The 24,114-nt window shown below is 37.7% G+C and overlaps 1 protein-coding gene across 1 annotated transcript in view; it reads left to right on the forward strand.

Annotated features, from left to right (window-relative positions):
- The window catches only part of ARHGAP21 (Rho GTPase activating protein 21), a 93,500-nt gene that overhangs the window by 16,019 nt on the left and 53,367 nt on the right, over nt 1–24,114 (forward strand). The gene's annotated exons all lie outside the window — the stretch shown is intronic.

A 24,114-nucleotide genomic window follows, 5' to 3' on the forward strand; every position in this document is an offset into this window, starting at 1 on the left:
TTAAGGGTACTAGACTGGAACACCTGATCTAAACCAAATGATTAATTCATTGAATATTATAATTATATTGGCCAATACATCTCTGAAATATCTGAGATATAGCCTTTGATTTTTTCCAATTGGACTTTTAATTGACTTATAGTCAATTATCAAATAACTATTGTGTACTTCAAATTACTTTGATAATCATGAGGTGTTGGAAATAAAATTATGCTTCAGCACTGGATTTTTCAATATTTGATTGGTAAAAAATTTTCTATCTCTTTTAGACAGCAATTTTTCCCAAAGCTGTGCTTAAACAAATACTACCCTACTACGTAGCTCTTAAGGGTGAAATGGATAGCTGCGAAAAAGTTCACTCTCTATTGGTTTATTTTACTAATGAGATGTCCTTGTTATAGAATTTTTTTCATATCAGATTTCACCTTCATCCGGATTAAAGTTTAATATTTCTTACTGATTTTTCTGTGGAGATTTGAGGGGGGGAAATATTTATTTCCCCTTATTTTGTTATTTATTTGGTGTTCTTAGGTTTATGCTTGTTATGTTTACATTTGTACTAATTAGGTACTATACTCCAATGTTCTCTGTTAAGAGTTCCCATCCTGTAGAACTTGAAATAAGAATAGCATTCTCAAAGTTAATATTCCGAAAGGTGTAAAGAAACCTGGCTTTTGGATCTTTGAGCTTAATACCACTGTATTGTAATTTATATTAAAAGAAAGTGAAAAAGAACTGCTAAACACTAATAAATATTTAATATTCAGCCCCCCCCCCCTTTTTCATTTTATAAACTAATTGAGTATTCCAGGGGTGGGTTTCAAAATTTTTTACTATCAGTTCGGTGGGTATGGCTAGATGGGGCAAGTGACTGAGTGGGCGTGGCCAACTTGACATCACTCATGCACACTCAGTCACATGACCCCCTTACCAAGCCATGCAAACTGAAACGGTGGCACAAAGTTTTGATGGGGGGTGGGCTCCAGTCTTGCTAGAGCTAAGGAAGCACTTTCAAACTACCCAGTAAGGGGGGAAAAAGTGTTTGCCTTTCCCAGCCCCCAGGAACACCCTGCAGGCTTCAGCAGGGCTGGTGGAAGGAAAAAAAGCGCCCCCATTTTTGTGAAAAATGGGCATAAAATGGGCCATTTTTGTGCAAAAACAGAGGCATTTTTGCCTTTCCCCAGTCCTGCTGAAGCCTGCAGAGTGCTTCTAGGGGCTGGGGAAAGCAAAAATGCCTCCTTTTGCAAAAAATGGTTCATTTTTTTGCAAAAACAGGAGAATTTTTCCCTTCCCCAACCCTGCTGAAGCCTGAAGCATGCTTCTGGAGAGTGGGAAAGACAAGAATGCCTCTGTTTTTGCAAAAAAACCCAGCCCATCTCTGGGACCTCTCTGGGTCTGGCATGCGCACACCATTAAAAAATAGGGGGGGGGATGCATTTTTTCAATGCATGTGCAGAACAGAAAATAAAGATGGTGGTACGGTCACATGTCCAGCCAAGTTATTATCTATTCGGCCAAACCAGTAGGAATCTATCTCTGGAATATACCTTTCAGTTTCTCAATATTATATTCAGAATCAATTATACAATTTAAGCAATGCTCTGCCATTTACGTATCAGAAATCATATTTTACATTGATAGAAATTTTAAATACAGCTAGTCCTTGATTTATAACCATTCATTTAGTGACCATTCAAAGTTACACTGAAAAATGACTTATAACCAGTCCTCACTATGATCACAGTGGCATCCCCAATTATTATTGTGGCATCCCTGTAAGCACATGATCAAAATTTGGGTGCTTGGCAACCAGCATGCATTATGATCATTGCAACATCCCAAGATCACGTGATCTTCTCAGACAGCTTCCAATGAGCAAAGTCATGGGGAAGCCAGTCTTACTTAATGATCATATGATTCACTTAACTTTAGTTATTTGCTTAACAATCATGGCAAAAAAAGTCATAAAATCAGGCACAGGGCATTTAACAAAACTTTGCTTAACAATAGAAATTATGGTTCCAGTTATGGTAGTAACTCGAGGACTGCCTATATCATTTTAATCATTACCGTTACTATATAAGGCTTTTATTTATATTCTATAGTGTAATAAAAATATTACAAAAATAGAATTTAAAGAGCATTATTAAAAGATACAACTGACTGTAAGTTTCATATGATGCTTATTATTGTGTATGATTATTGTATAATTTGTTGAAGGTTTAATTATACTGCATTTTCCTGAAAATAAGACTCACCCTGAAAATAAGCCTTGGCCTGATTTTTTGGATTGGACCTAATGTAAGCCCTACCCCAAAAATAACCACCAGGGGATGGGCGTGGCCAGCAGAAGAGGCGGCATGCTCATGTAGGCTGATGGTCCCTCACCCTCTCACACCCACAGGGCAGCCACATCTCTTCATTAACCTGCTTTACAGCTCCGTTCTTCACCGCCACCTATAGGGCAAGAAAACTACTGGTAGTCTGTGGGAGTACAGTAAACATAATAGTTCAGACCTTCCAACTTCAGGAGATTTTTTTTTTTTTTTTGTGAGAAGTTGGCAGGTCTGAACTTTTTTTTTTTTAAGTAGTCTCACAAACTATTTTTCTTACCCTGCATTTCTTTTTGCAGCGGCACCAGCAGCACTTCAGTGCCTGGTCGGCAGGGTGCTTTTCACCTAACCTGCCTTTTACCCCAGTGCTGCTGGGACACTTCTCGGCTGCAGCGGGCCCCATCCTAGCCACCAAATGGCTGCCACTGTTGCTGCTGGCCCCATGGGGGCTGTTTGTAGCGCTCCTGGGAGCGCTGCTCTCAGCTGCCCTTCTGGACTTCTAGGCTGCCAGAGCCCCTTTGCAAGCAGCCATCGGTGGAGCCGTGCTTCCTGTGCCATCTCGCCCATTGCCACCTTTGGACTGTTAGCGCTGGCCTGCACATCTACTTGGTGCTGCGGGTACCAGGCTTATAGCTACACTAGCTTTAACTTCTTAGATTTGCCAGTTAAAGCAACATAAAAGCAGTTATAAAATAATAATAAAATAAATTAGTTTCCCTGAAGCACCTTGAATAAAACATGGGAGGCCTTCCCTTTTATAGATATTATTCAAGAATATTGAATACAAGAGTTATTGACATTTAAAAGTATATAATTTAGATTATTAATCAAAAGCTTATTTTGTTCAGAATGGAGCTAATTATTTCAGAGATCAAGTAGGTTTCATGTTAAATGGCATATTTTAGTTTTTATGCTGATGTAATTTCAGTGAATTTACTATTCACAGAACAAGAACTTGGCAATTGTTGACTTTAGGTCAATCTTTTTGTCTCCCCTTGTTCTATCTCACAGGGTTGTTGTTTGGGAGATATAGAAGGAAGAAGGTGTGCTGGATATGTCTGCCACCTTGATTTATTTGTAAAAAATAATAAAGGTGGGATACAAAACAAACAACATATGAAATTAACAGTTAAAAGTGCTGCTATATTTGATTTGTGAATCTATCGTATTTTATGCCTAATATATACATGTGGTCTAGTTAAAAGGCAACAACATCCATTTTTACTTGGAATAAGTAAAGAACTAGCTATAAATGTGGTTGCTTTTAAAATATCAAATATTGCACTTGGAAGCCATCTCAATACTAGTTAAATTGGATCAAACAAAAACAGAGTATAAAAATAAATTTACATTTTTACCCTCTATATTGCCCAGAGACTATGATTTTTCTTGAAGAATTCAGTGATTTTGAATGTCCAAGTAAAACACAATTTACCTTTACCCTCAGTAATATCATATCTTCAGTATTGCAAAGTATGTCAGCATTTTTGGAAAATTCGGTGATGTTATATCTGCAAATTCTAGGCCATAATCTATTCAGATTTTTACATATTTTATGGATGAATAGCTATGCAGGCTCTATTGTTAATGTTGGCACACCTAGCTTATCAAGACCTCACCCAGACTGTGTCAAACAGCAAGAGGCCCTTTCACCTCTAACATAGAGTAATGAGATGAATCACTGTCATCAGCTCCAGGTTGATTAAACTAAATTATTTAAGAAGTGAACTTTAATCTGTTAGATCATAGAACTAGCAACTCATTATTTTAAACACTCTGTCAGATTCATGCATATTTTCTTACACCAAACATTTCCTCGAATACTTATTTGTTACGTAATATAACCTGTTGAATGTTTAGAGCTATTGGGGAGAAGGATAGGTTGATTTCTCAGTTTAATGAATCTTTTTTCCACCTCCTACAGTTTTAAAAATCAGAATGAAAATCTTTGAAAGTGCATTAGACATAATAGATCTGGATTTGGGCAAAATCTCTCTGGTTAGATTCCTTTAAAAAAAATAAGACATCAACTAGTCCTTACTGTATTGAACAGATTCAAAATTCAAAAGAGTGATTGTTAATGGCTTCGGTTTAGAGGAAAGTTTTGTGTGAGGTACCATAAAACTCCTGTCTGTATTGCTTTTATAAATAACTCAAGGTGATAAATACATCTAATATTCCTTCCTCCTCTATTTCTCAACAACCCTATGAAGTGGATTCAACTGAGAGAGACTGACTGATCCAAAGTGTCATCCAACTGACTTTTATGCCTATGGCTGGACTCCAGACTCCAGCCATGGTCTCCCAGTTTTTGGATTGCTACCTTAACCATTAGACTAAACTGGCTCTTCTTTTACTTATCATCTTGTTCATGACCAAATGGTAACCCACTTACTTTGGGGAGGGAATTAAAGAGATGCTCATCAGTTAACTTATGACATAATACTGAAGATTGGTAGGTGGTTGGCTACAGTGACGTGCGGTGAGGTTTATGGCTGGTGAGGCAATCACTTTCTTTCTTTCGCCCACCTGAGCTCTGACAGGTGGGCGAAAGAAAGCGCTTTAGAGAGTGGGGTGTCGGGGGAGAGGAGAGAATGCTCAGGCATTCTCTCCCCTGACACCCCACTGTCTAAAGCATTTTCTTTCTTTCACCTGCTTGAGCTCTGACAACTTTTCACCTGCTTGAGCCTCTGGGCAAAAGAAAGAAAGCGCCAGCCCACCAGCCCACCTGAACTGCCCACCTCTGGGCAAAAGAAAGCGGCAGCCCGCCAGCAGAGGCGGGCAAAAGACCCGCCTCTGCTGGTGAGCTGCCGTGGACACAGAGAAAGAAAGCTGGCGGGCTGCCCTCCCTGCCTCTCCGACTCCTATCCCCTGCTGGTTTGCTTGTGTGCATGCTGTGCACGCATGCACAATGCAATTAAAATTGTTCTGCACATGTGCAGAAGTGAAAAACAAGATGGCGGTGCCTATGGCACCACCCAGGGAACCGGTTCGGGAGCGTGGCAGTTGCTGGTTCCAGCAGCTGAACCAGTCCAAAACAATAAGAACCCACCACTGGTCCAGACTTCCCCCCCTCCACCTCAGAGGAGAGGAGAATGGATTAAAACTATAAAGAAATAGCTTCAGCATGGATGCCAGGAGGATCAGTCTGCTTCAGTGGAAATCTTTAAACAGAAGCTGGCTTTTCATCTATCAGTTATTATCTGAGAATCCTTTCAACCCTATTGTTCTATGAAGTCAAACTACTTCTTACTGTATTCATTTTATAGATATACTGTAAGCTATCAGTAGCATATAATGGGAACTGGATGTTTTGGTTACCAGAAGGTGAAAGGGGCAGGGAATTGATAGCCACAGCTGCTGGATAATGGTTTAAACTTCAAAATGTGGTTAGAAATCCCACAACCCTGAACCTTTGAGGTGCCTCATTATAGAGCTCCAGTTTAGTTATGTAAAGATACTATATTACACATTACTGAAAGCTTTCCAAGCTACAAAGGTGCTCAACAAATGATAGTTTTAACCAAACCTTGAAGTTCCAGCTGTCCCAGCACCCCCACAATCATGATCTGGGTGCTTGACAATCAATTAACACTTAGGACTACATCTTTCTGCAAGCTTCCCCATTAACTTTGTGGAAAGCTGTAAATGGCAGTGACTGTATCACAAGGTGATGCAAGGATTAATAAATTAATGGATTGTCAAGCACCCAGATCATGATTGTGGGGGTGCTGGGACAGCTGGAACTCCAAGGATTGGTTAAAACCATCATTTGTTGATCACCATTGTAGCTTTAAACAATCACTGAACAAATGGTCATACCCCAAAGACTATTTATACAAATATTTGCTCCTCTCTTAACAAATCAGTCTTCTTGACCTTTTTATTTTACACCTTTCTTTCAAATGAGATTTTCTTGGAATCAGATTTCCAATATCTATTGGCATATGTATCATGAGTTCTGCCATGATCCCCTAAAACAATATATAAATTGTAATTACAGTACTCATGATTTTGTTGGATTTAGAGTTGAGCAAGAAAATATGCCATTTTTAATAATTATATTTTAATCTATATTTCAGAATAAAGATGCAGTAAACTTTCATAATTTCCTAAAATAAAAAAATTATATTTATTTCCTTTTCATAGTAAATAAACTATAAAACTCTTAAAGCCAATTTTAAGGAGAAGAAAAAGCATGCCTATTTTTGTGTAACTTATAAAATGTGGATTTATGTATTTTGATACAGTCTCTCTTATATTTTGAATCAGTTCTTGCTAATTGTTCTAAACAGCTATAGAACATCCTTACCTACAGTAGTTGCTTCCTTTTCCACTGTTCAGGCCAATAGAAGAGAATTCTATCATAATTGTAGCTTTGGGTATATGTACCATGATTCCTCTGCCCACTTCCTAGTTTGAGAACTCCTGGAGAACTCCTGGATATATTCTGAACTTAGCCTTTTCCATTATATTTCTCCAATGCAATCAGGATAATAAATAGGTTCACTTTTCACGGTTCAAGTAAAGTTGATGTTATGTGAATTCTAATCCATTTCTGGCGGAAGACTAAGTAATAATTTGACTATAGTAAAAGCTTGCATATTTATTACTGAATTCGGGCAGGTCTATGTAAGACTTTAAACTTGCACATTTTCACTATTTTAACTTCTTAAAAATAGAAGTCTTGTTTTTAATTTCTTTTGCCTGGTTGCTGAGCAATAAATTAGATGTCACTTTGGAATCTAGTCCAATTACAAATCGCCTGTGCTGGCTGGATGATTCTTGAAATAGTTATTGCATTTATGTCTACTTAATATGCAAGTTATATGACAGGTTCTCTACGTGCTGTATTGAGCACAGCAAATAGGATATAGACTAGAATCATTACCATACTGGAAAGATGCTTTTGGTAAACAAATATTTCCATTACTAGTTGGAATATATTTCTGTCATTTTAAAGCTGGTTTAAAGGTAGGGTTGTGCAATAACTCAAATAGTTTCTTTCTGTACTGAGTTCTCCAGCAATCAAATGAGCCCTGGCTCTACTTCTAAACTAACTTTGCACTGTACATTCCTCACTTGGATTTGCTGAAAGAGTGATGTGCCCCTGTGGAGCTGATTATATTTCCTGGACTGCATATTTTAAGTGGATTTTGGCAAATTTAAAACTTTCAGCCCAAGTCTCTACAATGTTTACTCAGAATCAAGTCCTCCTGAGTTCAGTGGGACTTCTTCCCAAGTAAATGTACATCGGAGTGCAACATTTTTAGCGCATACACATTTATTTTGGGAGGACATATTTTTAATAACAAGACATTTGGAAATGTAGTTAATAGACAAAAGCATTCTAGTTTTTTGACTGAGTTTATAGTTCCAGTCTGATAATGTTTACTCCTTTTGCAGCAGTTTAGTAAAGATCTTGTAAAGATAATATAGTTCTACAAACATTTTTGAAGCCAGATGTTAAAATGATAATTATTTTCTAATAAGTAATGGAAATGGATTTTGAGGGGTGTTGTCTGATGTTATAACTAGTTCATGTTTTAAACATAAGTGGTAATGAAATAATATTTTCAATAGGTAAGCTTTAGTCTTTGACTCTTTAATTTCTAAGGAAAGCCAGCTGTGACAAAGAAGCACCTGTGGGCATATTATTTGTTTGCTTTAATAAACAGTATTATTAAATCATATGAGGAAAGTTAATGTGATTATAAAATGGGCGTGCAACCTAAGACCAAGAGCTGCATCACAACCACTAAGCTTTACATTTGACTATAGAAACCTTACAAAAGTTATTGCCAAACTGTAATTTTACTGAGACATGGGGGGGGGGGGGTTATTAAATACAGTGAAATGATCATATTCATTGTATTTGAATTAAATTAAATCAAAGGTATTTATCTGGAATCCATGAAATTTTGTGCCTCTAGTGTGGCTCTTGGGTTAGAAAAGGCTGCCTACATTGTTATAAAATGGGAAAACAAATCATGGGCATCTTGAAGCTCTTGTCTGTGGTTAACTGCTAGAAGGCTGAATGTCTGTGGAGATTCTCAGTCATCCAGGTCATAGTTGTCTCAAAGGTGCTTTTTCAAAAGACAATTGGACTGTTTGAGGAAGACGAAGACATTTCGCTTCTCATCCAAGAAAGATTTTTGAATGAGAAGCAAAACATCTTCTTCCTCAAGAGAAAAAAAGTCTGGTTTTTGCTCAGGCAGTAATGCTCTTTTCCCTCTTCAGTTGCTCCAGTTTTTCATTTCTGCCCACACAAAAGTCCAGATTCAGTACCCTAAAGCTTTAGACTTATTAAACAAGTTCTTATTATCCAGATAATGACATTGCTCATCACAACAGCAACTGTGAAATTCAAAAAGCAGTGATGACAAAATAATTTTGTGGGATAGCAAAATAATCTTCTCTACATATTGCCACTATATATTGACATAATTATATTTCATGTAATTCATTATAATTCATGTAATGGAAAAATAGGTTTTTTTTGTTTCTTGAATTGTTTTTTTTTTTCCAAATTTTGTTTTTTGCTTTTGCCTCTTGATTGCAGCTAGTCAGTAATCCAATTTATAGATGCTTTGTTAAATATACGTTTATGTATAGACATTTGTAGAGGGAATTCTCCTATGATACTTTTGGTCTTCCAAGTATATGGACTGGACTGTATAGATTTAACTTTGCCCAAATATATTGAAGTTGGAACTGATCTTAGAATGGTTCTACTTTGTTGATGATAGCTTGGTAACTAGTAGATGTGATGGACCACACCAGTGCTACAATTCTTGAGCATATGCTATTTTTTTTCTTTTTTTAAAACCCATTCTAATTATATGCAGTTCCTGGATTAGTTTAATGCCTACCTGTGGTCCAAGTATACTCTCCGAATCATATGTATAATATAGTCATCTTATTCTTCTCATGTCTTATAATTATGGGAAAGATAGCTAAAGTAAGCATCTGTTTATGCAATCTTAGCAGCTAATTGGAAGATAGCTCAATGATATTTTACTCTTTTCTGAATCTCTATCAATGTGATTTAGCATTACTGGATGTTTTACCTATTCTAAGTATTCTTGGTCAGAGGAAGGGCAAAGTGGGTAATATATCCTAACTATTATATAGCTACAGGTGTATAGTTGTAAAAAACAGCTTTGGGAATTTTGACTCAATCTGTGTGTCACAGATAAATATTATTCTGGAGAATAGTTTGGTTGGATAAAATAATAAACTAGAAAGTGTATGCACAGGAAATTTATGTAATTGGAGGTGGTGACCCTTTGAGAGCTGTATGCAATGAAAGTTCATTTAGTGTATGCCAATTAGTGTATATTAAAGGTGACAATAAAGTTAGTCTAAGTCTAAGACTAAATCTAAATGGGAAAAAAATGCATTTTGGGTTTTCTTCCAGAGTCTTATCAAACTAAGATGCTCATTAGATTTTTTATCTTATAATAATAGCAATATCCTTGTCTTCTAAAATTTCATAGATAATTCTTGCTTAACAATTGGTTGTTCAAAATTACAACAGATTCAAAAATCATCCTTGAAGTTATGACTGATTGCATTTCGGGTGTTTGGCAACCAGCTCACACATACAACCACTTGTAATGTCCCATGGTCAAATACATTTATTTGCTGGGGGTGAGGGCAGAAAGATTTGCTTAGCAACAATATGGTTTACTTAATGACTAGGTGACTAACCTTATGAGTGTCATAAAAACAATATAATCCAGTCTGGTCATATGACCAATGATTTATGACTAGCATTCAAGGCCCAATTGTGGTAATTAAATGAGGACTACTTGTGAAGGTGTCAAATGATAATGTTTCTTCTTATATTCAACCCTAGAGGAAGGGACAACATCAGAGAATAGTTTTAGAAATTTCAGATGTCAAATGTGAAAATAATAATCCTTATATATGGCAGTATTTCTTATTGGAAGCCTTTGGAGTAACACAGATCTTGCTTTCCTTTATGAAGTTTGCAAGATGGAACTACTTAAGAGAGCTTTTTGGTTTTGCCTTTATGTACCTTACTATTATTATTATTTAAACGTATCATTCATTGCTACTTTTAAATTGTTGTAATGTTTCTTTGGAAACTATAGGAGTCATGCTGGCATATAGAATCTACCAGGGATTAAAATGGAGGGGGGGTGTGTGTTTATTTATTTAAGATAGTCCTCAACTTACAACTGTCCATTTAGTGACCTTTCTAAGTTACAATGGCACTAGAAAAAATGATTTATGACCATGTTTCACACTTACAACCTTTGTATCAGCTCCATAATCATATGATCAAAATTCAGATGCTTGGCAACTGGTTCATACCTATGACCGCTGCTGTATCCTAAGGTCACGTTTTGCAACCTTTTGCTAAGCAAAGTCAATGAGGAAGAGGTTCATTTAACAACTGTGGCAAGAAAGGTCATAAAATGGGGGAAAACTCCCTTAACAAATGTCTCAGTTAGCAACCAAAAATGTGGGCTCAATTGTGGCTGTATTTATTTATTAAACTTACATTCTGCCTAGCCTGCTAGCAGTTATCTATGAATTAAGGTTATGATGAATGTAATATGGCAAATTGTAGCTTACACTATGCAAGGACTGACTTACAATACAATACGATACAATACAATAACAGAGTTGGAAGGGACCTTGGAGGTCTTCTAGTCCAACCCCCTGCCTAGGCAGGAAATCCTATATCATTTCAGACAAATGGCTATCCAACATATTCTTAAAGACATCCAGTGTTGAGGCATTCACAATTTCTGGAGGCAAGCTGTTCCACTGAATAATTGTTCTAACTGTCAGGAAATTTCTCCTCAGTTCTAAGTTGCTTCTCTCCTTGATTAGTTTCCACCCATTGCTTCTTGTTCTACCCTCAGGTGCCTTGGAGAATAGTTTGACTCCCTCTTCTTTGTGGCAGCCCCTGAGATATTGGAACACTGCTATCGTGTCTCCCCTAGTCCTTCTTTTCATTAAACTAGACATACCCAGTTCCTGCAACCGTTCCTCATATGTTTTAGTCTCCAGTCCCCTAATCATCTTTCTTGCTCTTCTCTGCACTCTGACTTGCATTGCTTGAAAATATTTAATATGTCATGAAATACTAATATTTATTATAAATTAATATTTAATAAAACATTAAACAGAAGAATTATATTAGTTTCCCCCTTCTCACCATGTACGACTAGGCAGCAATATAAATTCCCTAACTAAATAAATCATAGAAAGATGATTGAAGCCTTAACATACACATCATCAGATGGAAGTTTGAGGCTAATTTATATTATGAGAGATATAAACAGAAAACACTGCCTTGAGCTAAATAAAATCTGCAGCTTTTGTCTTATTAGTGTTGTTAGTGCTAATGATCAATTTCTGTACTCATCTATGTCTATAATATTGCATCTTGACAGGTTGACAATTCTCATAATTCCTAACTTTGGACGCTAATGTGTTAGGTCTGATGGGAGTTAGAAACCAACATTACTGTAATGCTCAACAGGTTCCCAGGTTTTCATTTTAAAAAAGGCCTGTTTTATTCTAATTAGCGTAAGTTATCTTACAGAAATAGGATACTATTGTATTTGTTTTACTGTAATGCCATCTTTCTACTCTGATAAAAGTCCATGATGGCTTTAAGAAAATTTATATATAGTTAAAAACATAGATTGAAATTAATCAGAAAAAAAGAAATTAAAATATTAATCATTAAGAGTCTAGTGAAAGGGATATATTGTTAAATATTCCCTGAATGCTGAGCATGACAGGCAAAAGCCATTTCTCAGGCACTTCTATAGCCTGGGAAAAACCCGGAGAAGACCTCTCTTGTGCTTTCGAAAGATGAGCCTCTGACAGAGGAGCATTTTTAAAAAGATCTTTTCTACAGATCTTAGTAGCTGGACAAGAGAGGCTTTTATTGGAGGCAGAGTGGGCAGGACAGGTGGCTAAGAGTGGCCATTTGTTGTAAGTTATCCCATATAGGTAATTATGTGATATTCACTGTTGTAAGTATACTGACGACACAATTCACATGTATTTTACAGTATTTTAAATATAGAAGAACAAAATTATAGAAAGAAGAGATCTTGATTGTTCAGCATTTGTACAAACGGGATTAGATTTGCATTTGGAAAAGGACTTTTTAAAGTCCTATAATAGTGTCAATTGAACACAGTTTAGGTTTGGTCTGGTTTATAGGATGATTATTTTTCTATAGGAACAGTTTACCTACTGATTCTGGGTTCTCCAAATCTAGATATGTTTAAGATGAGGCTGGATAGCAACCTTTCAAAGAAGATTTGCTTTTTCCTGCACAGTGCAGAGTTACACTAGATCTGTGATGGCAAACCTATGGCACGTGGAGCCATATTTGCTGGCAGGCCAGCCGTCAGCTGCAGCGCGTATGTGTGTGTTGACCACATGTTATATTCAGCCTTCTGGAGGGCCGGGGGAGGCCATTTTTGCTGTCTCCAGGCTTCAGGAAAGCCTCTGGAGCCTGGGGAGAGAGAAAAACATGTCCAACAGGTCAACCGAAAGTTGGTTCCTGAACTTCCGGTTGGGCCATTGGGCTATTTTTCGCTCCAGAGCCTGCACATGCACAGGAGGGTTGTGCGCTCATGCACAGGTGGGTGGGGCGCACTCCTTTCATACTCCACAGTTCTATGGTTTTATAATACATACTTTCTAATGCTTTTTAAGTAGAAATCTGCTAAGTTCCAGTGGCAGCTAATGATCTCTGTAGTTGCAAAGCACAGGCTGAATTTACTAATATTAATAATTATTGTCCTCTACAAAATGCAGTTCAAACTTAAGTTTGAATTTCTCTAACTATCAAGCCACTGGCGATCATCTCTTTCCTGTCTGATAGTTTCCTAGACCAGTGTTTTTCAACCACTGTGCCGTGGCACACTAGTGTGCCGTGACATAGTGTAAGGTGTGCCGTGGGAAAAACACCCGCTATATAGTCAATATAGGCACAGAGTTAAAAATTTTTAACATTTTCTAATGGCGGTGTGCCTCGTGATTTTTTTCATGAAAAAAGTGTGCCTTTGCACAAAAAAGGTTGAAAAACACTGTCCTAGACAGCATCTCTTCCCTTCATTCTGCCAAGATCATCCACTACATTCCATTACAGGCTATCTCTGTCTGTCTATCTATTTTTCTGATTTTGAAGCCACTCATCTCCCTCACAGAGGGACTCTGGTCAGTGTACAAATAAAATATTAAAAATAAAAAACAATATATAAAAATTTAAAAGATGCAAGGACAATTAAAATGTAATTAAAAAAATTAATTAAAAGATGGGGAGAAAGTTCAGGGTGTTAACCAACCCAATGGCTATGTGTCCCTCTGTGCACCCCAAGCAAGGACTGCAGAGTCATATTTTTATGCCTTTCTGGAAGGCCAACAGGCATGCTTCACCTCTACGGGGTGGAGTGGGGTGTATTCTACAGGATGGGGAAAATAGCAGGGAAGGTTCACTTCCTGAATCCTGTCAGTCAGAATTCTTTGGCTGATGGGGCACGCAACACACCTTCCCTGCCTGGCTGTGTAGGTTGGGCTGATTTAATAGGACAAAGACAGTTCTGTAGGTAATATGGTCGCATAAAATGTAGGTTTTTGGAGTTCATAATACTTTGAATTGGATCAGGAAGCAGACTGGCACCCAATGCAGCTCATGCAACAAAAGTGTTATATGCGTCATTCTTTGGGTGTCCCAAATTGCCCATAGAGCCACATTGTATATCAGTTGAAGCTTCCAGATACTTTTCAAGGAAAGTCCCATGTAGAATTTATTGCAATAGTCCAAGTAGGAGCTGTCTAGGTCATGAGTGGGGTTCCACCACAAAACCGCGTTCGACTAAAGCACGCTCGACGAAACCGCGTACCTGACGTCATCACAGCACAACGAAAAAAGCACGCTGTGAACGCTAAAGCTAAAATTAACCCATAAACCTAAACCTAACCCCCCTAAACCTAACCCTAAACCTAACCCTTAACCTAACCCTAAACCTAACCCTTAACCTAACACTAAACCTAACCCTAACCCTTAACCTAACGCTAAACCTAACCCTAACCCTTAACCTAACCCTAAACCTAACCCTTAACCTAACCCTAACCCTAACCCTTACCTTAACTTGAATCGGCTTGCTTTCAAAGCGCTTTTTAAAGCGCCCTTTTTTCTCCGCGGTCGCTGTTGTCGCGCTGCTGATGACGTCAGCGACGCGGTTTAATCAGGCGCGCTTTAGTGGAGCACGGTTTTGTCGTGCCATGCATGAGTGGCTCTATCCAGAAAAGGGGATACTGTGCACATATTGGAGATGAGTAAATCTATGGCAGCCACTTGCTCTTTGACTAAGAACTGAGTCCAGGAGGACTCCAAATTACACACTGGGTATGTCCAAAATAATGTAACCCTATCCAAGATCAAATAAACGTCCAGAGACAGAGGGGCCTACCCTCAGCCACTCCTTCTTACCAGGATTCAGTTGAAGGTTGTTGTTCTTCATCCAGCCCCCAGGCACTGTGAAAGAATGTCTACAGCATCATTCACTTCACCTGGGATAGAGATATATAACTGGGTATCATCAACATACTGATGATACTTCATCCTATTAGGCTGGATGATCTCACCCAGCAGTTTCATGTAAATGTTAAAAAGGAAAGCACTGAATCCTGCAGCATCCTACTAAGCAGGAGCTGAGAGATGGACCTCTTGCTTCCTGCTAATATTAGTAGTGGCCTCAGAGGAAAAAGGTAACCAGCACAGAATTGTGCCGTCCATCCCCAATTCCCTAAGTTTCTCCAAAAGGAGACAAATGGTCAATATCATTCTTGGCCTTAATTCAAAATTCAAAAGGATTTGCAAACTAAACACTATTATATTGAACACATATTTTTCATTCCTGTTTTAATAGAAACTCATGGTAATCCAAGGCAAGTGAACCAGTAGACCCTATAGGCCAGTGGTCCCCAACCTTTTTATCGCCGCGGACCAGTCAGCCTTTGATGATTTTACCGTGGCCCGCTGAGCGCGCGCAGGGGTGGGGGGGCGTTGTTCGCGATGACACATTGATTGTTTATATATCATATTGTTTTGATTAAACAACTTTTATTTTATTGTATTTAAACATGCCTTACAAAATAAAATACAATTACATAAATATAAAGTGCTTTAATATGCCCCCCCCCACCCGGACAGACTTATGTTCCTCAAAGACCATCCTGAACCCTCAACCCGGACCAACCTTTCTGCCCGCCCTCCCCCTCCCCACCACATTCGGCGGGCAAAGAACAGAGCGCGCGCGCGCGAATGCCGTGGAGAGAGAGAAAATAAATATATATATAAATATATAACTGTTTGGGAGTAAAAGCGGGGAGGCGCACCTGGCCGGGGGGGGGAGGAGGAGGAAGGAGGGTGGGAAGGAAGCTGGCAAGCGAAGAACAGAAAGTAATTAGCAAGGATTAAAACGACCTGCCGGAAAAAGGAGAGGGGAAAAAAAAAACACCAGATCTGACGGCTAGTGCAGCCTCCACCGGAGGGGCTGCAGAAACACACACCGCCAGTCCTGTCCTTCCTTTCCAACCAGTCTCTCTCCGCGCGCGCATACACACACACACACACCACACAAACACACACCCGCCGGCAGATATGCACGCACACACACTTTTTTTTTTTGCAATTGGCAGAACTACGGTTTTCTTTCTTTTAAAAAAAAAAATTAAATGGAGGTGGGGTGTGTGTGGAGAGAAAGGGAGAGAAGCGGACACATAAAACCGAGCCGCACTCGCGAACCACAGCATGCATCTGGGTGACAAAATTGCAGGGAGAAAGCAGGAAAAGCCGAGGAGAGAGCAAAAAAAGAAAAGAGCCAGACCAAGCGCGGCAGGGCGGGAAGGAAGGAAGGAAGGAAGGGAAGAAAGGGGGGGTGCGAAGGAGAATGTTTCTTTTGGGGGGGTGAGAAAGCTTTTTAATTATCTGGGCGAGGCAGAGGGGTGAAGAATACATCTCGGAGCTTTAGCGGAACAAACGGTGGTGGTGGAGGAGGAGGAAGAGGGTGGCGATGATGATTGGGGGAGGTTTGAAAAAGCAGATCCAAGCGCAAAAGTTACTGAGTCATTTCAGCGGTGGCCGGAACAGTTTTCTTGACTCCCTCCCTTTCTCCCTCTCTCTCTCCTCTCTCACTCTCTCACTCTCTCTTTCCCTGGCGATGGATCAGTGCGGGAGGGGGGGAGAGAGAAGGGAGGAGACGGCGAGGGAGGGAGGGAGAGAGAGCCGAGGGTGGGACCAAAGGGGGGGGAGAGAAATGCATTTAAGAGGAGCGGATTTAAAAGAGCGATCATGGCCCACGGCCGCTGCGCGGCCCGGTGCCAGGTACTCCACGGCCCGGCACCGGTCCGCGGACCGGGGGTTGGGGACCACTGCTATAGGCTATACTAATCAAACTGTATAAATTTTGAATCAGTTACAAGCTTTTGAATAATGATACCATAATACATATAGAATCCCAATCATCTCTGAATAAAAAAAAAGGTACTGAAGTTTGCTTATATATGTAAATGAAGTTTGCAGATGCTATTATTTCTCTTTAACTTAGTTACTGCTTGGTTTTTATTTGGATTTCTATTAAGTCTATATCCTGCTTGATTTACTCCGAATTTGTTTATCTGTGAAAAAACATGAATAATTTTAAATATAGAACAAATTTTACTTAGGAGGTTACTGAAGCAAAGCTGCTAAGCTTTTATCTTTGAGCATTTTGAAAAGAGGGAGAAAGACATTGTTCAAACAGCAGCAGAACAAATTGATAGTTAATTGGTTCCATTGTCAACAATTTATAGATTAGTCATCTCATGACTGCTGGGATTCCATTTTCACTCTCTCATTTTATAGATTATTGATCACATTCAGTTGTTTGCAAGATTTCCTAACATCACATGCTTATTATCTCTTAATATGTTTGTGTAAATCTGAGCATAATATCAACATTTCTGGGTGCAAAGAGATACCAAAAACTTGGTTTTGTATGTTTGAGAATTTAACCAATTAAGTCCAAGCTTAGTAGGGAATGAAAATATGTTAAAATAGTAGTAATAAAATATATTTATAATGCAAGGACAAATAATACAGTTGAGCCTTGGTATTTTTTTTTTGTCTTACTCAGTAAATTGTTTTGTTGCTTGTCAGTATGTGTGGGTATAAAGTATTGATATCCAGAAATTATGATTGTAGGTCTTTCATAACTTTTTCATGATCCGAAAATATCATCGTAACATTTGAATATTTTGGATTCCAGTAAAATAATGAAACAAGCATAGGCTGTTTCTCTTCTTTAAGAGGTTTCTCCCAGACCTTTCATCTTTGTTAATCTCATTTACTATTTTTTCTTTCCTTAGACTATTCTTCCAATCTTTCTAAAGTCGTAAACATTGGAAATGGCATCCTGTTTTAGCCTATATAATGTTGCAAAATGCTACATAGCCTCTGAATTCAATGCATATAGAAGTAAAATAATTTGCATATGCTGAATTGGATCGAGAATTACTTATTCATATAATAGTCTCAATAAAATTGACAGTAAGTTAGTTGGGTGTGATTAATCCACGGGTCCTCTCTTAGTATTATTAAACCTATATCCAAATCCATGGCTTTCCCTGCTGAACTCTTGACTTTCATTTAGAGGGATAACCTGTTTCACCAGTACCTGTGCCTCCTTTTTTGTACTGAAGTTGGAAACAACTAGTAAATTTTTTTCCTGTAGCAGATGAGATCTGTAATGTTCAGATATGTTCAAGACTGTATTCTCTGGTTTGAAAAGATAAATAACAAAATCCTGAAGTTGTTGTCAATCTGTGTTTATAACAATTCAGGTAGAGAATGCAAACATAGCCTAGGTATTTTAATGGAGGCAGTGACTTTTTGATCTTGCTCAAGTAGGATGTCTGCCATTCCTGGGAGTCTTAAGGGACTGCAAAACTACACTTATTAATGGGAGAGCCTCAATCTGTTCCTCTTGAGAGCTACAGATATCAGTGTTGTTTTATTTGTAATATGCAGCAGTATTTGTCATATGTACATTCTTGGCGGTTCTTATAGCAGTTGAAAAATAAAAGGGGAAAATGGCAAAAAAAATGGAACCTTCCAATAATTTTAGTATCCCATTGACTTATTTAGTCGGGTATTTTTTGTGTTTGAAAAAAATGGAAGAATAATTCCACCTTTGCTAATCTTCACTTTTGCTGAAATAAAAAGCAGATTTTTAAGTGATATCATCCTGCTGCATCATTTTCAAACATCAAGCCCAGCTTCATCATTTATTTTCAGCTATCTATAATATTACTACTGCATAAAGAACTTTAAATAGGAATGCAGTTTATGGTCTTTATTTCTAAAGGAGTACTTTAGGAAAGCACCTCATTGAAAGCACTTGCCATGTTGGAAGTGACTATGAAGTTAGATTTAAACAGGCAAAAGCAGACTGTTATAGGTATCATTATCTCTCAACAATGCTTGATGCTGACAGTTGGGGTATCTGTCAGTGTCAAAATAAATGCTCTTCATGAAAGGAGAAGTATCTATGATTCACTTATGCAAACATAATTGCCAAGGCAAAGAAATGCTATTGCAACAATTTGTGAAAACTAACATCGAAAGCAGAAAGTTACGGTTTTTCTTCCAATACGGCCTATTTGAGTGTACAAATTCCATTGCCTTTTTATGTTGCATATGAAAGGCCATACTCCAAAACTGAATGCAATCAGGAACAATTTTCAGAGGTGTTTTGGGAGATTTATGATTAAAATGAATTTCTTTAGTAGCAGCTATGTTTAGACACCTGTTTTACACCTTAACTCCACAAATGCATCTAAAAGATGTTTAGTCCTGTCCACTTTGGGGTGTTCTGAAAAAATCCAAAAAAGTATACCGTCTATAAAAGTTTGTATAAAATGTAGATGTTAGAATATGTTATGCAATAGTAGCTCTACACTAAGCTTTTTTCTGATTTTTTTTAGAAACATTAAACATTAGTACAGATAGTTCTTGACTTATAAAAGTTCATTTAGTAACTATTCAAAGTTATAATTGAGTTATGATCATCTTTCACACTTATGACCATTGTAGCCTGGTCATGTAATCAAAATTCTTCGCAATTGGATCATATTTATGACAGTTGCTGTGTCCCAGGGACACGTGATCACCTTTTGTGACCTTCTGACAAGCAAAGTCAATGGGGAAGCCAGAATTCACTTAACAACTGTATTACTAACTTAACAATTGAAATGATTCACTTAACAATTGTGGCAAGAAAGATCATACAATGAGGCAAAATTCACTCACCATATTTTTAGGAGTATAAGATGGACCTTCCCCCCTCCAAAAAAGAGTGTGGAAATGTTGATGCAAAAATGGCTTTGGGAGGCCAAAAATTTTGCAAAAATTGGATGAAAAAATGGTAGTTTTTTGCAAAATTGGAGACGTTTTTGTCTTCCCCCAGGCCCCAGCAGCACTCTGCAGACTTCAGCAGGGCTGGAGGAAGGCAAAAACGGCCCATTTTCTACAAAAACAGGGACGTTTTTGCCTTCTCTCAGCCCTGCTGAAGCCTGCAGAGTGCTTCTGGGGGCCGGGGACTACAAAACCTTTTTTTTTCTTACTTGCCTCTTTGAAATCTTGGTGCGTCTTATACACCGGTGCATATTATAGTCCAAAAAATACAGTAATAATTGTCTCGCTTGGCAACATAAATTTTGGGCTCATTTAGGAACATATCTGTATTCTTCAACAAAATATTTTTTAAATTGACTATATTTTAATTTGCAAAGCAGTGCAACTTGCCTTTTGAATGAAAGAACTCGTCCTTTTGTTAAAAAGGTAAGAAAAGTAAAGATTTCTACTGCCAGTCATCTCTGATTCACAGCTGAAGAGCCAGCATTTTCCAAAGACAGTTCTGTGGTCAGGTGGCCAGCATGACAATAAGCCAAAATCGCATCAAATACTGTTGCCTTCCCAAAAGTGGTAACTATTTATCTACTTGCATTTACATGGTTTTGAACTGCCAGGAACTGGAACAAGTAAAGGAAGCTCACTCTCTCAGTGATGGCAAGTGAAAAGCACGGATCTATCAAAATGCAATCCACACTATCCAATTGCTCCATTATCAAGGTAACAACTCAATTTCCAACAAGAGGAGCTGTGTGAGACCATTATTCAGATGAGCACAAATTGCAGTAACCATTAAAAAGAAACATCACCTGTACATCTTCCCACAAATGGATACCCACACAACTTTATCAAAAAGTGTCTAGTTAGTCAATCCATTTTGGCATAACCAAGACAAGCCATGAAAGATAACACTACCGTACATCAAAAGCATCTCAGTAATAACCAGGCAGAAGATTAGCACATGCAAGAAACCAACCTATCTGTCAGAAGACATAATGAAAACTCTTAAATCTCACAATACATGGATAGATTCAACCATGGTTTCAACTGGGAAATCATGAGCATCCTGGGCCGAGCTAATTCCAAAAAACACTAGGGTATTTCTGGAAGCTTGGCATTCAGATAAACCACATAATGATAGACCATATTTATACATCATTCAAATCAGATAATAAATAAGCTATGAATGAAAAAAAACAGGACACATCCTCAAGGTATCCATCACTAAGAAGGGATTAATGTAAGAGTATTATGTAGAAACTAATACCCCAAGCTAGGAACTGCCAAGGAGAAAACCACCATCAACATGGGTACGCCAACAAAGCAAGCCATACACTCACTACCACTAAAGATGTTACTTAATTAGGTAATGAAACATCTGCAAGCAAACATCTGCAAGCAAACATCCAACCTCAGAGAGGATTCCTCAGTTCAATCCTGAGCTGCACTACAGATATTTTTTTTGGCTAGTAGCAGTACATTATGTATAGAACTGCAGCCTTAATTTACACGTAGTTCTAATATATTCAGTTGTAAAGAGCATAAAGAGATCTCAGCTACACTGGAGTTTATGACCTCAAAACATTCAGGGATTTCCCCTTTTCCCTTTTGTATCAATGTGGAATATAGCACTACCATTTTGCATTCTAAATACACTCTGCAGTTATCAATATTGCTGATTTGGCAGCAGGGAGGGGGGAGGGATAGCCCTCTTTTCTGAATCTCTTCACTGCATAGCTTGCAGATCTGAGTACTACACAGGCAAAAGCTGAGTCAGAGGAGAGATGCAGCTTGCGCTATAGGCAGTCATGGCCCAGTTCAGGATTTTAGACTGCATGATCAACCACAACTGGAATTTGATATGTAACCTCTATTGCGCTTGGAGTGGTCAGGTTTGTTCATTATATTTAGTAGTTTATAAAGCAAGAAAAATTACATTATGCAAAAGGAGGAAACTAAACTCTTTCCCCTTTCTTTTTCTGCACTCCATCTCCAATTCTTTACAGTATGACATAATCTTTAGTAATTGATTGTGAGCTGAGTATTTAGTGTGCTTTCTGCCTTAACTAATTTATTTTTAACTATTAAAGTGATTATTGAGAACACTTCTTAAAGATAGGTTGCAATTTTTGGAAAGGATAGTTCAGTTCAAGAATAAGATAGAGAGAAGCAAATTTACATGCATGCATGCAAGGTTTGAAGTTCTAACTGTTATATACTGGCAATTATATTTTAAGGAAAGTTACTAATTGATTATTAATTCATTTACGTAGTGTCCAGATTGCCACAAGTATGCATTATAAGAATTTGTTATTGCATTGGAAAGAAATAAGTAGTATATGATTTATTTATAATTTACACAATTAAATAAGAAACATAAGATAAGTTAAAATAAACAAGATAAGATGCAAAGAAGGTCAGTAGCTGAGATAGTACAGTTTGGATTTCATGTAACAGCAGTTGTTCTTATTCTGAAACTCTGAAGTCTGATGTTACTAAAGTTAACTTCGTTTTTGCTTCAGAGCAAATTATACATTTTTTAAAATAAATTTGAATTTTAAAGTGCAAAACTGAACTTTAAGGAAAGAACAGATTGTTTGTTGGTGTATGCATAAGCACTAAAAGGATGGATGTTAAGAGCTGAAGGCTGGTAATCTCTGCATTAAGGGTGAGAATTATTGTTGCCTATCCCTCATGAAAAATATGAGGGTAGATGGGAGACAAGCAATCTAAGTTGAATTTGACAAAGCTGATGAGTTGCACTAAAGTGTGGCTTAAATTACTGGCTATGCCCATGTGCTGCTCGGGATATGGTACAAGATTTTGGTTTTATAACCTACTCTATAACTACAGACAGTAATATAAGCATTTATTTTCTAATTGTTACCTCATGAAGCTTGAGTTAATTAATATTAATAGTTGGTTACGCTTAAGAAGTCAGTGCAAAGGCATAAAGAAGTATTGGGCCTATTTTACTTAGACATCTCTTGTGTGGGGGTGTTTTTTTTTTTTAATTATTCTGTCCTTTTTCTTGCACAAATTGCTACTTCCATTGTAGAAAGAGTGGGAGGCATTGTTTTTCATATAATGGCAAAGGCCATTGTCCAAGTAGACATTCTATCCCCACTTGGGCATGGTGATCCTTTGTGTTGTGATGTATATTGAAGTGGGGAAACAAAAGCTAATCAAGGTAACCTTACAGTTTATTCATCCTGACTGTGGCCTATGAAGAGAAGCAGGCTCCAATAGGAACTAATGGGTAAGCTTTGTCCATTTGTGCAAAAAAAAGTGGGGAGGGGGTATATTCTGCCTGAGACAACTGATCAAAATTCTCATAGACAGAACTCCTCTCCTGGACTCAACAAAATGCCTGCCACTGTTGTTATTACCTCTTTTATCTTTCATCAATGATTGTTTATATATAGATTTCCCTTATATTACCTTCTCAAAACTTAGTTGTATCATTCTTATGGTTTGATAAAGATCTTGAATTGACTGTGCAAGTAAAACTGGAGAGTATAAAGATGAACATCGTTAATGAACCATTGATGGCCATTTTAAATTCCATGGTCACAAAAGCACAGACTTTGGTGTAGCCATTTTAATGAAGAATGAATGTGAGAGGCAGTTGAAGATAGTAGCACTGAGTTGATACTGTTCATCTTTCAATCCTTTTACGTCTGTTTTAGAGAGGCAGTTTCAGTTATCTTGCAATTTCAAAAAGTTGTGTTACTATTGTACTATAGAATGATCTTCTCTGATCTCAGTCTAAAACAGATATATTAGATTAAATCTTTAGGATTTGGGATCAGCTGCTTCCTATAGAGGGGAAACGAAAAATGGCAACACACCTCTTGTAATAGAAGACAATATAGTATCTGAAATATGAAAATACTTAGACTAAATGATTATTTACATATTTTGACAACCAATTTTAATATTTCTGTTCCAAGGATATTAACCTTCCTTTCTTTAGATCAACATGTAGACACAAGCTTGGATGTTCTTAGTGGTTTCTCAATGTCTAAAATTAGTTGCTTTTTATCCCTCCATTATAAAAATGGTAACCATGTAAACGCATTAATCTCAGATCAAAAATGCTTTTTTGATTTTCGGGGTGGTGGATAGTTACTAGATAATGTTACTTTGTCACCACAATGAGAAAGCATTGCAAAGTCATCTATTTCATTGCTCCAACTTTTAAACATCTTTTTAAAGCATTTCATTCCAAGGATGCTGTTCCCCAGGTTGGTAAAATTCATATCCTGTTCATTTTGTTGGGTTCTAAGATCAGTTGGAATTGTTGCTATGTACAGATTC

This window comes from Thamnophis elegans, chromosome Z (genome assembly GCF_009769535.1).
Source record: "Thamnophis elegans isolate rThaEle1 chromosome Z, rThaEle1.pri, whole genome shotgun sequence".
Classification (NCBI taxonomy): domain Eukaryota; kingdom Metazoa; phylum Chordata; class Lepidosauria; order Squamata; family Colubridae; genus Thamnophis; species Thamnophis elegans.